Raw genomic sequence first — 12,352 nt, 5'->3', positions numbered from 1 at the left:
TATTTACAATCCATTTTACTTATCAGAACCTTTCCTAGCTTGAGGATATGAAACCTTATCCTCATAAGCCCCCCATCCCTCTGGTACCTCCAGCACCCACCACATCAGCCTCCCATCCAGGTTCTGGTCACGTAGGGTGTCTTAGCCACAGTGGCACATCACAGTCACCAGAGGAGCTTTCTAAAGAGGCATGTCCCATCGTCTGCACCTTCAGACTCAAATTCTGTAGTCAGGGAAGGCGACGGGGCTTTCACGTTATTGCAAATGTGAGTGTGCTACGTACTCCCAGTGGGCTCACATCCAGTGGAAAATAAGGTCTTTGCACCTTTGAGGTGTCATTGTGAATTGACCAAATACGGTTAGAAATTTGGCCCTAAGTAGCCTCTTTGGATAGCTTCTCTAACTGGAGAGTCCTTCAGGTCCACAACCCATGGCTCTTTCAAACGAATTCTTGTCATTTTAGGAGCTCCTCACACCCAAGCATCTCCTAGTACTTTACAAACATGTATCAACCCTCACTCTGAGGGAGAAAATGTCATCACAGCTACGGTGGGGCAGGGCAGAATCAGCTTAGAGATTGAGATCTCTCTCCTGGGCAGTTCTGCGTCTGGTGTATTCCTGGGTACTTTGTCATTAACATTTGAAGAGGCATTAGCGTGACCTTCCGTGCACTTACTAATTACAGATGTGAACACACATACACAAAATGAAGAAAAAGGGGGGAAAGAGAATAAAACAAACAAACAACAGTAGCTTAACATTAGTCATACTACATTTCTTCAACCTACCTCCGTAATCAAGTTCGTAACTCATTTAAAGAGATCTCAACTTTTATAAGCTAAAACACATGCATGTTATTTTTCCATGGCCTCAAATAGTGGGGATTATGCATGTTAAAATTTTGAGGATCTTCTTTGCTTTGGAGAGATAGAAGAGAAGGGAACTTCTTCTTGATGTATGACATACGAAGAGAAGGATTTGTAAATCCTAAGTTTACAACTCACTGAATTCTTACAAAGTGATCCACCTGTAATATCTGTATAGTCCAACCTGTATAACCATACCCTGGATCAAGGTATAGCCTATCACCAGGGTCCTTGGGAAGCCTCTCTTTTCATGCTTCCTGGAGTGACCCTTCCAAGAAGCATTCTTTCTTGCTTGTATACTAACATGAACAAATAGAATCCTACAGAATTTAGACTGTTTTGTGTCTGCCTTCTTTCAGCTGACAATATTTCTATGAGATTCATCCGTATTTAAATGTGTAACTCTAATTTTTTTCATTGCTGTATAGTGTTCTATTGTGTGACTAGACCACAATTTGTTTATCCATTTGACTCTGCCTAAATATCTGCGTCGTTTCTACCACATATAATGATGCTATAAACATCCTTGTGCGTTCCTTTTGATGCACATATGTACTCATATCTGTTGGCTTTATATCAAAAAGTGTTTAAAATGGTCATGGGATCTGCATGTGTTCAGATTCGGTAGATGGTGCCAACAGTTTTCCAAAGTTGTTGCACCAATTTACACTCCCACAAGCCGTTCATGAGAGGTCCAGCTGCTCCATATTCTTTCAATTTCATGTTCTCTTGACTCGTTTATGTGAAATTAGTTATATTTCTACTTTAAAACTTTAGAAAAATTTGCCATTGAAGCTATCTAGGTCTAGAGGCTTTTGTTTGTTTTTGAGGAAGGTTTTTAATTATAGATTCAATTTATTTAATAAATATAAGAATGTTAAGATTTTCTATTTCTTCTGTCAGTTTTGAAAAATTGTGTTTCTCAAGAGATTTTTCCATTAAATTAAAAAATTTCAAATTTATTAGTATTACATTTTTTATAATATCCACTTATTATCTTGATATTTTCTGTAGGCTCTCTACTAATGTCCCTTCTTATTCTTACTGTTCTAATTTTAATTTTTTAATGTATGTATTTGTTGAGGTATAATTGACATATAACATTATATTAGTTTCAGGTTTACAACATCATGATTCAATATTTGTGTATTTTGCAAAATGAACACCACAATAAGCCTAGTTAACATTCATCACCTTACATAGTTACAACATTTTTTTCTTGTGATGAGAACTTTTAGAATCTACTCTCTTAGCAATTTCCAAATACACGATATAATATTATTAATAAAGGATTATTAGTCACCATGCTATACATTACATCCCCATGACTTATTTATAACTAGAAGTTTGTACCTTTTGACCACCTTCACCCACTTTTCCCATCCCCCTACCCCACGCCCCTGACAACCACCAATCTGTTCTCTGTATCTATGAATGTGGGGTTTGTTTGTTTTGTTTGTTTAGATTCCACATATAAGTGAAATCATACGGTGTTTGTCTTTCTCTGCCTTATTTCACTTAGCATAATGCCCTCAACAACCCATGTTGTCACAAATGGCAAGATTTTCTTCTTTTTTATGGCTGAATGATATTTCATTGTGTATATGTATATGTGTAAATATATATATACAATGTCTTCTTTATCCATTTATCTATAGATGGACACTTAGGTTGCTCCATGTCTTGACTATTGTAAATAATACTGCAATGATCATAGAGGTGCAGAGGTCTTTTTGATTTAGTGTTTTCATTTTCTTCAGATAAGTACCCAAAGGCGGAATTGCTGAATCATATGGTAGTTCTATGTCTAATTTTTTGAGGAAGCTCCATACTGTTTTCCATAGTGGCTGCACCAATTTACATTCCCACAAGCAGTGCCCAGGGGCCCCCTTTTCTCCACAACCTCACCAACACTTATAGTTTCTTGTCTTTTTGATAATAGCCATTCTAACAGATATGAGGTGACATCTCTTTGTGGTTTTGATTTGCATTTCCCTGATGATTAGTCTAATTAGTTTTTGCTTATCAGTCGCAATTATTAACAGTAAGATTTTCTGATAGCTAAATTTTGACTTTGTTTTCTCTATTGTGTGCTTATTTTCTATTTCATTGATTTCTGCTCTCATCTTCATTATATACTTACTTATATTTAATTTGTTCTTTGTTTTCTAACTTCTCAAGTTGGATAATCACTGGTTTTAAATCTTTCTTCTTGCTAATGCATACATTGAAAACTATTAATTTCTTTCCATCACTGCTACAGCCACATTCTACTGGTTTTGATATATTGAGTTTGCATCATTATTCAGTTCAAACTATTTTATAATTTCCATTCTCTTAATCCAGGAATGGTTTAAAAGTATGTTATCAATTTCTAAACATTTAGATATTTTATACTTCCTGGTTTTGAAATGTAACAATTCTAAAATGGGCAGAGAATATATACTGCTGATATGAATTATTCAAAATATGATGAGAATTGCTCCATGTCCCAGAGTATGATGTTTTTCTAAGTAGCCCATGAAAAGAGTGTGTATACTGCAGTTTTACCTGTAGAATTAGAATAATATTTTATATATTTAGATTTAATCGTCCATTAATTATATTGCTCGTATCTTTTCTATCTTCACTGATTTTCTGTTTGCATATTCTATCAGTGAGAGAGATGTGTTAAAATCTGCAACTATAATTGTAGATTTGGCTCTCTCTTTGTTTGGTTCATTTTTGACTTGATATATTTTGAAGCTATGTTATCAGGTGTATCCACACTTAACATTGTTACATCTTCCAGTTGAGTCAATCCTTTATCATTAGGAAATATCTTTCATTGTCCCTTATGCTACTCTGTCATAAAGTCTACTTTGGATGACATAAATATAGACATACTAGCTTTCTTCTGCTTACTGTAATGCATGTTTTTACATGATTTTAAACTCAATCTATGTCTTGATTTCATATGTGGTTCTTATAAACTAAATGTAGTTTGTTTTTCTCTTTTCCTTTCTTTTCTTTCTTTTTTTACTCAAATATGATAACTTTGGTTTGTTAATTGGTGCATTTTAGTCCATACACATTTATTGTAGTTACTGATATAGTTGAGTTTGTCTGTCATTTTGATTTTTTTCCTCTATTTCATCTGTTCTTTGTTCCTTTAGTACTCCTTTCCACATTTTGTGTATTAATTAAGTCTTTTTAATGTTTTATTTTATCTCATCTATTAGTTATTTTGTTATACTTTCTAGTACCATTTTTATAGTGGTCACACTAAAAATTACAATATATTTCCTTACTCTATTATAATATACTTTAAATTTTTACTAAGAGGAGGGGCAACAGATGTTAGCTCAGGGAAAATCTTCCTCAAACAAACAAAAAAAAAATAGGAAGATTGGCAACACACGTTAGCTCAGGGCAAATCTTCCTCAGCAAAAAAAAAAAAGGTCACAGGGATGTAATGTACAACACAATAACTATAATCAATAATATTGTAGCACTTATTTTGTAGTGTATAAAAATATTGAATTATTATGTTGTACACCTGAAACTAATATAATGTTATATGTCAATTACACCTCAAAAAAACAGAACTGAAGCAATATCATTCTGTACTGCGTGTCGTGAAGTGTTTAACAAGACTTGTAATAAAGATATTTCTAAAAAGCTAAAAGAAAACTTACCTTTACCACTGCCCAAACAACACAAGAAATGTACAGAGCTCGTATCCATTTTTCTCTTCTCATGTCCTTTCTGCCATTATTGTGATACATTTTACTTTTATTGCTATTATGAACTGCAAAAAAATCATTGTTTTGAACAGTCAATATCCATTTACACTTATTTATTACCTTTTCTGATATATTTCCTTCCTTTCTGCACTTTTGTGCTTTCATCTGGGATAAATTTCCTTCTGCAGGAAGAACTCTGTGTTTCTTGCAGCGTAGGTGTGCTACTGACAAAGTCTTCAGCATCTTTTTGTCTGAAAATATCTTTATTTTGCTTTCATTTGTTTCCAAAATATTTTACTAGATATGGCATTCTAGGTTGATTTTTCTAGCACTTTACAGATGTCATTCCATCGTTTTCTGGTTTCCATTAGGAATTCAGCTATTAATTGTAATCTATTTTTTCTCTCTGGCTGCTTTTAAGATGCTCCCGTTGTCTTTGACCTTTAGCAGTTTCACTATACTTTTCCACCTATGGTTTTCTTTGTATTTGTTCCTCTTGGCATGCACTTAGCTTCTTGAATTAGTGGAGTAAATTCTTTTTATCAGATTTGGGAAATTCTTGGTCAATATTTCTTCAAGTGTTGCTTCTTTTCCATTTCCTCTCTCTTTTCTTTCTAGGACTGTTAATACAGCTATGTTAGCCTTCTGATTGTATACTCATTAATTTTATTTCTTATTCTTTTCTTTTACTGTCTTTTTATATCTTTTTTATATTGACTTTCACATTGGATATTTTCTGTTAACATGGCTTTGAGGCTACTGGTCTCACATTGTGTCCATTTTGCTTTTAAATCCATTCATTGAGTTCTCTATTTTAGATACTGTTTTGCAGTTCTAGAATGTCCATTTGATTCTTTTTTACAGATTCTGATTATTTGTTTATATTATTCATATTGTGCATTTTACATCTTTTGTTCTATTTTCAACATAATAATTACAATCATTTGACATACTTAAGTGCTAACTCCAACACGGATTATGTCTGGGTCTAGTTCTGCCTTTTCTCTCAGCCGTTGATTACTTTTCACGCTTTTTTGCATGTCAGTAATTTTTTAGACATTGTAGATGCTTTGAGTTATGTTCTCTTCCTCTCAAGAATGTTAAATTTGTTCTGGCAGACAGTTAAATTACAAGCAAATCACCTTGATCTTGTCAAGGCTTACTTTTGGGCTTTGTCAGTGTGGGTCTTAGGTTTTAGTTTTGCCCACACTCTTAGGGCGTTATTTTCACTCCTAAAACATGGCCTTTCTGTTCTCTCAATTGAAATTCCAAAGTGTTCCTAAGGTCTCTCCACTCAATCTGGATTTTGACTGCAAACTCTGTCTGCTTAGCACTGTGCAGCCTCTAACATCTTTGCTCAGCTCTCAAGCCTCACAACAAATATTCTCTGCTTAGCATCTCAGAGTTGCACTCTGTGCCGGTAGTCTAGGATTAGGCCAAGAATCCAAGGGGATTACTTACTCAGATGGGGGGAGTTTCCCCCTAATAACTTGGCTGCCTTTTCTCTGGGACTGTGCTCCAAAATCCCAGTCACCTTGGCAGTCTAAAATTTCAATCTCTGTCTCCTTCACTTAGTAAGACCACAATTCTCTGCTTAGGCTCCATGTTCTTGTTCTGTGAATTGGAAACTACCGTCAGGGAGAAAGAAACAGGAATGTGGGGATCACCTCTCATGCTTTCTTTCTCTCAAGGATTAAAGCTCTGTGTTGGTTGCTGTTCAGTGGCTGCAAGTAGTTATTTTACGTATTTTGTCCAGCTTTTTCATAGGTTTATAATGTTAGGGTAAGTCCAATACTAGATGAGAGAAGTCCCCTCTCATTAGGTACTAGCCTCTTAGCCTCCTCTCTGCTTAGTTTCTGAGCTTCTTGCCCCATGCATGCAGCCCTTTGTATCTAGTAGATGCCTCATGGGGAGACTTCATACAAACTCTTGGGCTCACCTTTTTGTGACTGCTCTCTAATTTTTGTCTCCCTCACCATGGGACTGACACCACTGTTTCTTAGCTTCTAAACTTCATATTGAATACAGATGATCTCCAATGTATGATGGTTCAACTTAACAATTTTTTCAATTTTATGATATGCAAAAGCAATACACATTCAGTAGAAACTGTACTTTGAGTTTTGATCTTTTTCTGGGCTAGTGATATGCAGTACCATACTCTCTTGTAATGCCGGGCAGTGTCGTGAGCCGCAGCTCCCAGTCAGCCCCACGATCATGAGGGTAAACAAGCAATACACTTACAATCATTCTGTGCCCACACAACCATACTGTTTTTCACTTTCAGTATAGTATTCAATAAATTACATGAGATATTCAACACTTTATTATAAAATAGGCTTTGTGTTAGATGATTTTGCCCAACTGTAGGCTAATGTCAGTGTTTTGAGCATGTTTAAGGTAGGTTAGGCTAAGCTGTGATGTTCAGCAGGTTAGGTGTATTAAATGCATATTTGACTTAGAATATATTCAACTTACAATGGGTTTGTTGGGACTTACCCCATTGTAAGATGAGGAAGATCTGTATAGGAAAATGCCCTTGGGGGTAAGACCATGATAAATTTAGAGCTTATGATGTATGTTCTTTCTGTATTGAATCCTGGCCCCATTCTTCTGCTCACCGAGGTGCTTTCCAATACTTTCAAAATCTGCTTTTTGCTTTGTTTTGTGCTTCAACTCAGCTTTTATAGTTGTTCTCCAGAGAAGGGATAGTCTGAGACAAGTTACTCTGTCAATGCAAAAATCCCTCCTTTGCATTTCATTTTGACTATCTACCAGAACCATTTTCTAGTTCTGGCCTGAAAGTTAAAATAAGCTAAAATCAAATCAAGGGAAGAGATGGCGTGACTGGTTTTTCTGAGCTTTGTCGCCTTGTTATTTTTGAATCCCCTCCTGCATAATTTATACAGAGTTTCACCTATAATATAGTTCATTGATGCAAGTAATTTCGATGCATTTTCATCAAATAAATCTCCCCAGTGAAATATTCTTAGTTAATAACTAACACATAAGAAGCCAGAAGTGTTTTCCAGAACCATAAATTTTAAGTTAATTTTATAGCTGTTGAAGAGCAGGATGTTATTCCAAGCTGGAGACCCTGCACTGCCAGTCTTCAGGGCCACAAGACACTTACTGTGGAATTAAATGGACCTTGATAAGCATCATCAAATGCGGCTCTGTGTTCTTCTTTTTTCCACATTAGCAGCAGACCATCGCATAATTCCTCAGACGGAAGTCAGAAGGAATATATTTCTCTAGTCAGGAAAAGTAATTTCAACTCCAACATTCTGAATGTGTACCAACTAATATCAGCGGGAAAATAATACATAAATGGGCTGAATTTACATATCTATTGTTAAGCCAAATCTTTTATTTGGTTTAAAAATTAAGATTCACAGCTAATGCCATGAGTGATAAAAGTGTGTCTGAGTTTTGCAAGTAAATTGGAAGAAAACAGAAAGTAGTCCAGAATATCATGAAAATGCAGGTGGACATCAAATAAAGGGAGATTCTTGATAGAAGATAATGGAATTAGTATTTGAACGGAGAGGAAGTGCAAGGAAAAGTCTGCCTATTCTTCTAGCACTTCATTTAAAAAGAGAAAAGGAGGAAGAAAAATCCTTCTAACTACTGTAAAGTGAAGGAGACTCAAAAATAGAATGGCGAATAATAACTAAAGTCACCAATAGCACTCACCTCACAAAACTCTCCCCAGATTAAATCTTATTTTTAAGCCCAGACTTCAGGTCTAGATTATTTGAACAAAGTCTTGGCTCATACATACACACACACAACATGTAAGAATACACAAACCTCTCTAACAAATTTTGTTTAGTTGATTGGTTTTTAAATAACATTTTTTATTTTAGAATACCTATAGATTTATGGAAAAGTTGCAGAGATGATAAAGAGTTCCTGTGTACCCCTTGACCAGTTTCCCCTATTGTTAACGTCTTACATTATTGTGGCACATTTGTCAAACCAAGAATCAAACACTGATACATTGCTATTAACTAAACTTTAGACTTTATTTGATTTTACCGGTTTTCCAGTAATACTCTTTTTCTGCTCCAGGATACCACATTGCATCTAGTCGTCATGTCACCTCAGACTCCTCTTGGCTCTGACAGTTTCTCAGTCTCTCCCTGGAATGCATGACTTTGACAGTTTTGAGGAGTACTAGTCAGATATTCTGAAGAAGTTCCCTTAATTTGGGTTTGGTTGATGCTTCCTCATGATTAAACTTGGAGTTATAGGTTGTGGGGAGGACTATGACAGAGGTGAAGTGCCCTTATCACATCATATTAGAGACTACAAGATATCAACATGACTCATCACTGGGGATGTTCACCTTGATCACTTGGTTAGGCAGCATTTCCCAGTTTCTTCCACTGTAGAGTCATATTTTTCCCTTTCTATATACTATTATTTGGAAGTCATATTCAAAGGGAGTGGAAGAGATTAAGCTCCGCCTCCTTAGAGGGGCAAAAGATGTTTCCAAAACCTGGATTTTAGAAACAACCATGAAAGGGCAAATGAAAACAAATCCAAACTCTTTTATTCAGTGTTTTATAACAACACCAAAACTAATATATAGTATACATAAAGTCACCAAACTGGGAATCCATATATACTTTACAAAACTTAAGGATGCCTTCCATTACTATGAAATTTGTCAAATCACAACACCTAACTTAAAGCATTAGTGCTGGCAATTGATGATTCGTAAATAGATGCCTAAAATCATTTCTTATTTTGTTCCCAGCATTGAAAAACACTGCCACAAAATGCACCATTGTGCTTCAGCGCACATTTTAACATTTATTCAATGGTCTTTCTTCAGGAACTACAATTGTGCAGCACATTGAGTTAGCGGGATATCTTTATCGATCCCTTCCTCCATGTTTAATCCAGCAAAAAATATCCTGTAATTCTAGGAAATCCACAAATGTGATCCTGCTTAATTATTCATTTATTATGCATTCGAAATTATTTTTTGAATATCTACTTCATTCAATGACTTGTCTTAGGTTCTGTAAGGGCCACAAAGTTTCATAGGATAGTGTTACTGCCTTCAAGGAGTTGATACTCTGCAGTAGAAGATATTTGCGTAAATCAGGGATCATGATGGAAAATCTGCATAAGTGGGGGAGAGTATTACAGGCATTAGGAAGATGGGATCACTTCCCTATGAGGTGATCATCAGAGAAAGCAAGTATAATTCTCAACGCAAGCCTGAGTTTGTCCAGTCATCCTACAAATAGTTATCAAATCCCAATTATACGCCAGTGGCTTGATTGGAGGCTGGAGATTATAGTACAACAATAACAATAACATTAATAATTACTTTTAATTGGAGCTTTCTCTGTGCTAGATGAACAAAATTATAAGTCTGTTCTTTGACAAGTGCTCTGAGAGGAGCATGCTTAAGATGCTAAGGAAGCACAGGGGAAAATTGTCTAAAAAAGAATTTATGGAAGAGAAAGGCAAAAATTCTAGCAGATTTCCTAGAGGAGTGACTCTTCAGCTAACTTTTAAAGAATGAATGGGGCCAAAACACCACCCCCAAAGACGGATGAGCTTGGAGGAGGGCCTCAAAGCAAGGGACTTCATGGCGCATACTAATGGAGACTTGGTGTGATGCGAGGGAAGGGCACTGTCCATGCAAGTGGGACTGGAGAACTGTGTATGGAAGGAAGATTGAAGACACGAGCTTCAGAGTATTTAATCACGTCAGCTGACTATGTAGTACAATACAACAGCATTAAAAGTGAAGCTTACACTAAAACATCTTCCCCTCCCTTGCCATGAGCTCCTGAGGAGTACAGTATTGCCTCCAGAATGCCCCTTTAATGTGTTGCTCATTGAGATCCCCCATCGTTACATCTGCATGAATGGGCTTGTCTCAGAGTAAGAGTGAGCAGAGCAGACACGTTGTGCAGGAGGACATGGGACAAGAAATCCCAATGGTGAGGAGAGTGGTCCTGGGGTATAAGTGTAAAACATGGACATCGACTCCAAGTAGTTAAAGTGCCAAAAGGGGATGTCTTAGTTTAAGAGTGAGCAGAAAGAAAACACCTACCAAAAAATAAAAATTAAAAAAATAAATAAAAGTATTAGAAGAAATTTCACCTAGCCCACAGGCAATGGATTTTTTCTTTTTGGCAGATGGTGGTGAGATGCCTGGATCAGATGCTAATTAAACAGCTGATGGAACGCCATGCCCGCATTCAAGACTTGAAAGATCAGTACAGAGACTTCATAGGTGTGGAATTCAACTTCCCTAAGTCCGGCCTAGAAGATGTTTATTTTAATCATCTGTTCTTAACAGAGCTGTCCCCTCACTATAAAATGCCTTTCAGGAAGATATCCTATAGAAGAAGTTCTATTCCATGACATGAATAGAAACCGGATTCTCTGACTTGAGCGATACTCATTCTATTTCTAACTCTAAAAGTTGATTTTTCTCCTATACCAATGTGCAATTGTCGGTGGGGAATCATATTGTATCTTTTACTCTGAGATGTGTTTTAATACATAAATACTAAGCCGTAACAATAAAGACCTGTAAAAGACCGTGTGACATAGCACTTTACTTATCATCTCTCCTTAGAAAAAGAAAGATAGTGAGTTAAAAAGAATAAAATTATGTAAAGTAGAAAAATTTGATTTTTCTCAGGCCCACACTTTTTCTTTACCATAACCAGTTTTTGTAAAACAGAAAATACTCATTCATAAGGATCTTCTACACAGTTGCAGTGAAAATCCGCCTCACACTATCTACTTATGAAACCCCCTGTGGGCCTGCCCTGCCCTTCCCCCAGGCTGGCACTGTTTCCTGATGGCTGAGAAGGTGGTCACTGTTTGTCATGCAGCTTTCTTGACTAGGGTATGACAAACGAGCTGCTGCTTTTGTTTGTTTTTAGGTCTGTCTTCTGACTTTGTGATTGATTCGCACTGCAGATTATCAATGGAAGGTGTGTGTTTCGATCCAGCTTTCAATTTAAATTTTAATTAAATTTTTGATCCTGCTTCCAAAATGTCAAATAAGCAGAATTCCACTTTCTATCCTATCTGCTCATCAGTATGGAATTTAAGCATCTCCTCCTCTGTCTAGGCCTGACTCCCTGTTCAGGAGTCTACGGAGGCTGTCAGTGGACAGCTGTGCTGACTGTTTACTCTGTTCTCTCCCCACCCACACACCAGCCTGTGGGTCAATGGACACAACCCTTATATCCCCAGTGAAGATAGGCCAATGCCAGCTAGATGGTAAATAAGTAGCAGCTAAGTAACCAAATGAATGTTTGGATGAGTGGATAACTAAACCACGGAGAAAACTAAGAAACTATTTATTGGGTATTTCTCTGTTTACTGACAATCTTCCCTCACTTGACAACTACGAGGTGATAGTCAGACTTCTAGAACTATGTGAGGGGTGGGATATTTCCTACTGAGGAGCCCTCTGATGAATCTCATCCTCTCCTTCATTAGCACAGCAAAGTAGAAAGGTACTGGCTCTCCAAAGTGTAAGACTCATCTCAGTTGGCTTTAGAAGCATATCCTTTCTTTTAATTATAAAAACTTAGCACATATTTCTAAGAATTTGAATTTTCAAGAGTAAAATGTAAAACTATGTTCCTTGACAATCATGGTGACACACATGCACACACACACTCACCATCTCTTAAATTTGTTTAGAATTCAGAAAAACCAAAGAGCGTTTTTTACTTCTCAAATAGGCAGAGAATAAAAAATTGGGTA

At 36.3% G+C, this 12,352-nt stretch overlaps 1 long non-coding RNA gene across 1 annotated transcript in view; it reads left to right on the top strand.

Moving 5' to 3' along the window:
• Positions 1-11,167, top strand: part of LOC139085110 (uncharacterized) — a 37,709-nt gene extending 26,542 nt beyond the window's left edge. Inside the window, exon 2 of the long non-coding RNA XR_011543157.1 lies at positions 10,760-11,167. This is a non-coding gene — a long non-coding RNA (uncharacterized lncRNA). The remainder of the gene's footprint in view (positions 1-10,759) is intronic.
• Positions 11,168-12,352: the final 1,185 nt, after the last annotated feature.

The sequence above is a fragment of the Equus przewalskii genome, chromosome 8 (assembly GCF_037783145.1).
Source record: "Equus przewalskii isolate Varuska chromosome 8, EquPr2, whole genome shotgun sequence".
Lineage (NCBI taxonomy): Eukaryota > Metazoa > Chordata > Mammalia > Perissodactyla > Equidae > Equus > Equus przewalskii.
Note: the sequence above shows the minus strand (reverse complement) of the source record. Positions and strands in the feature narration are given on the sequence as shown.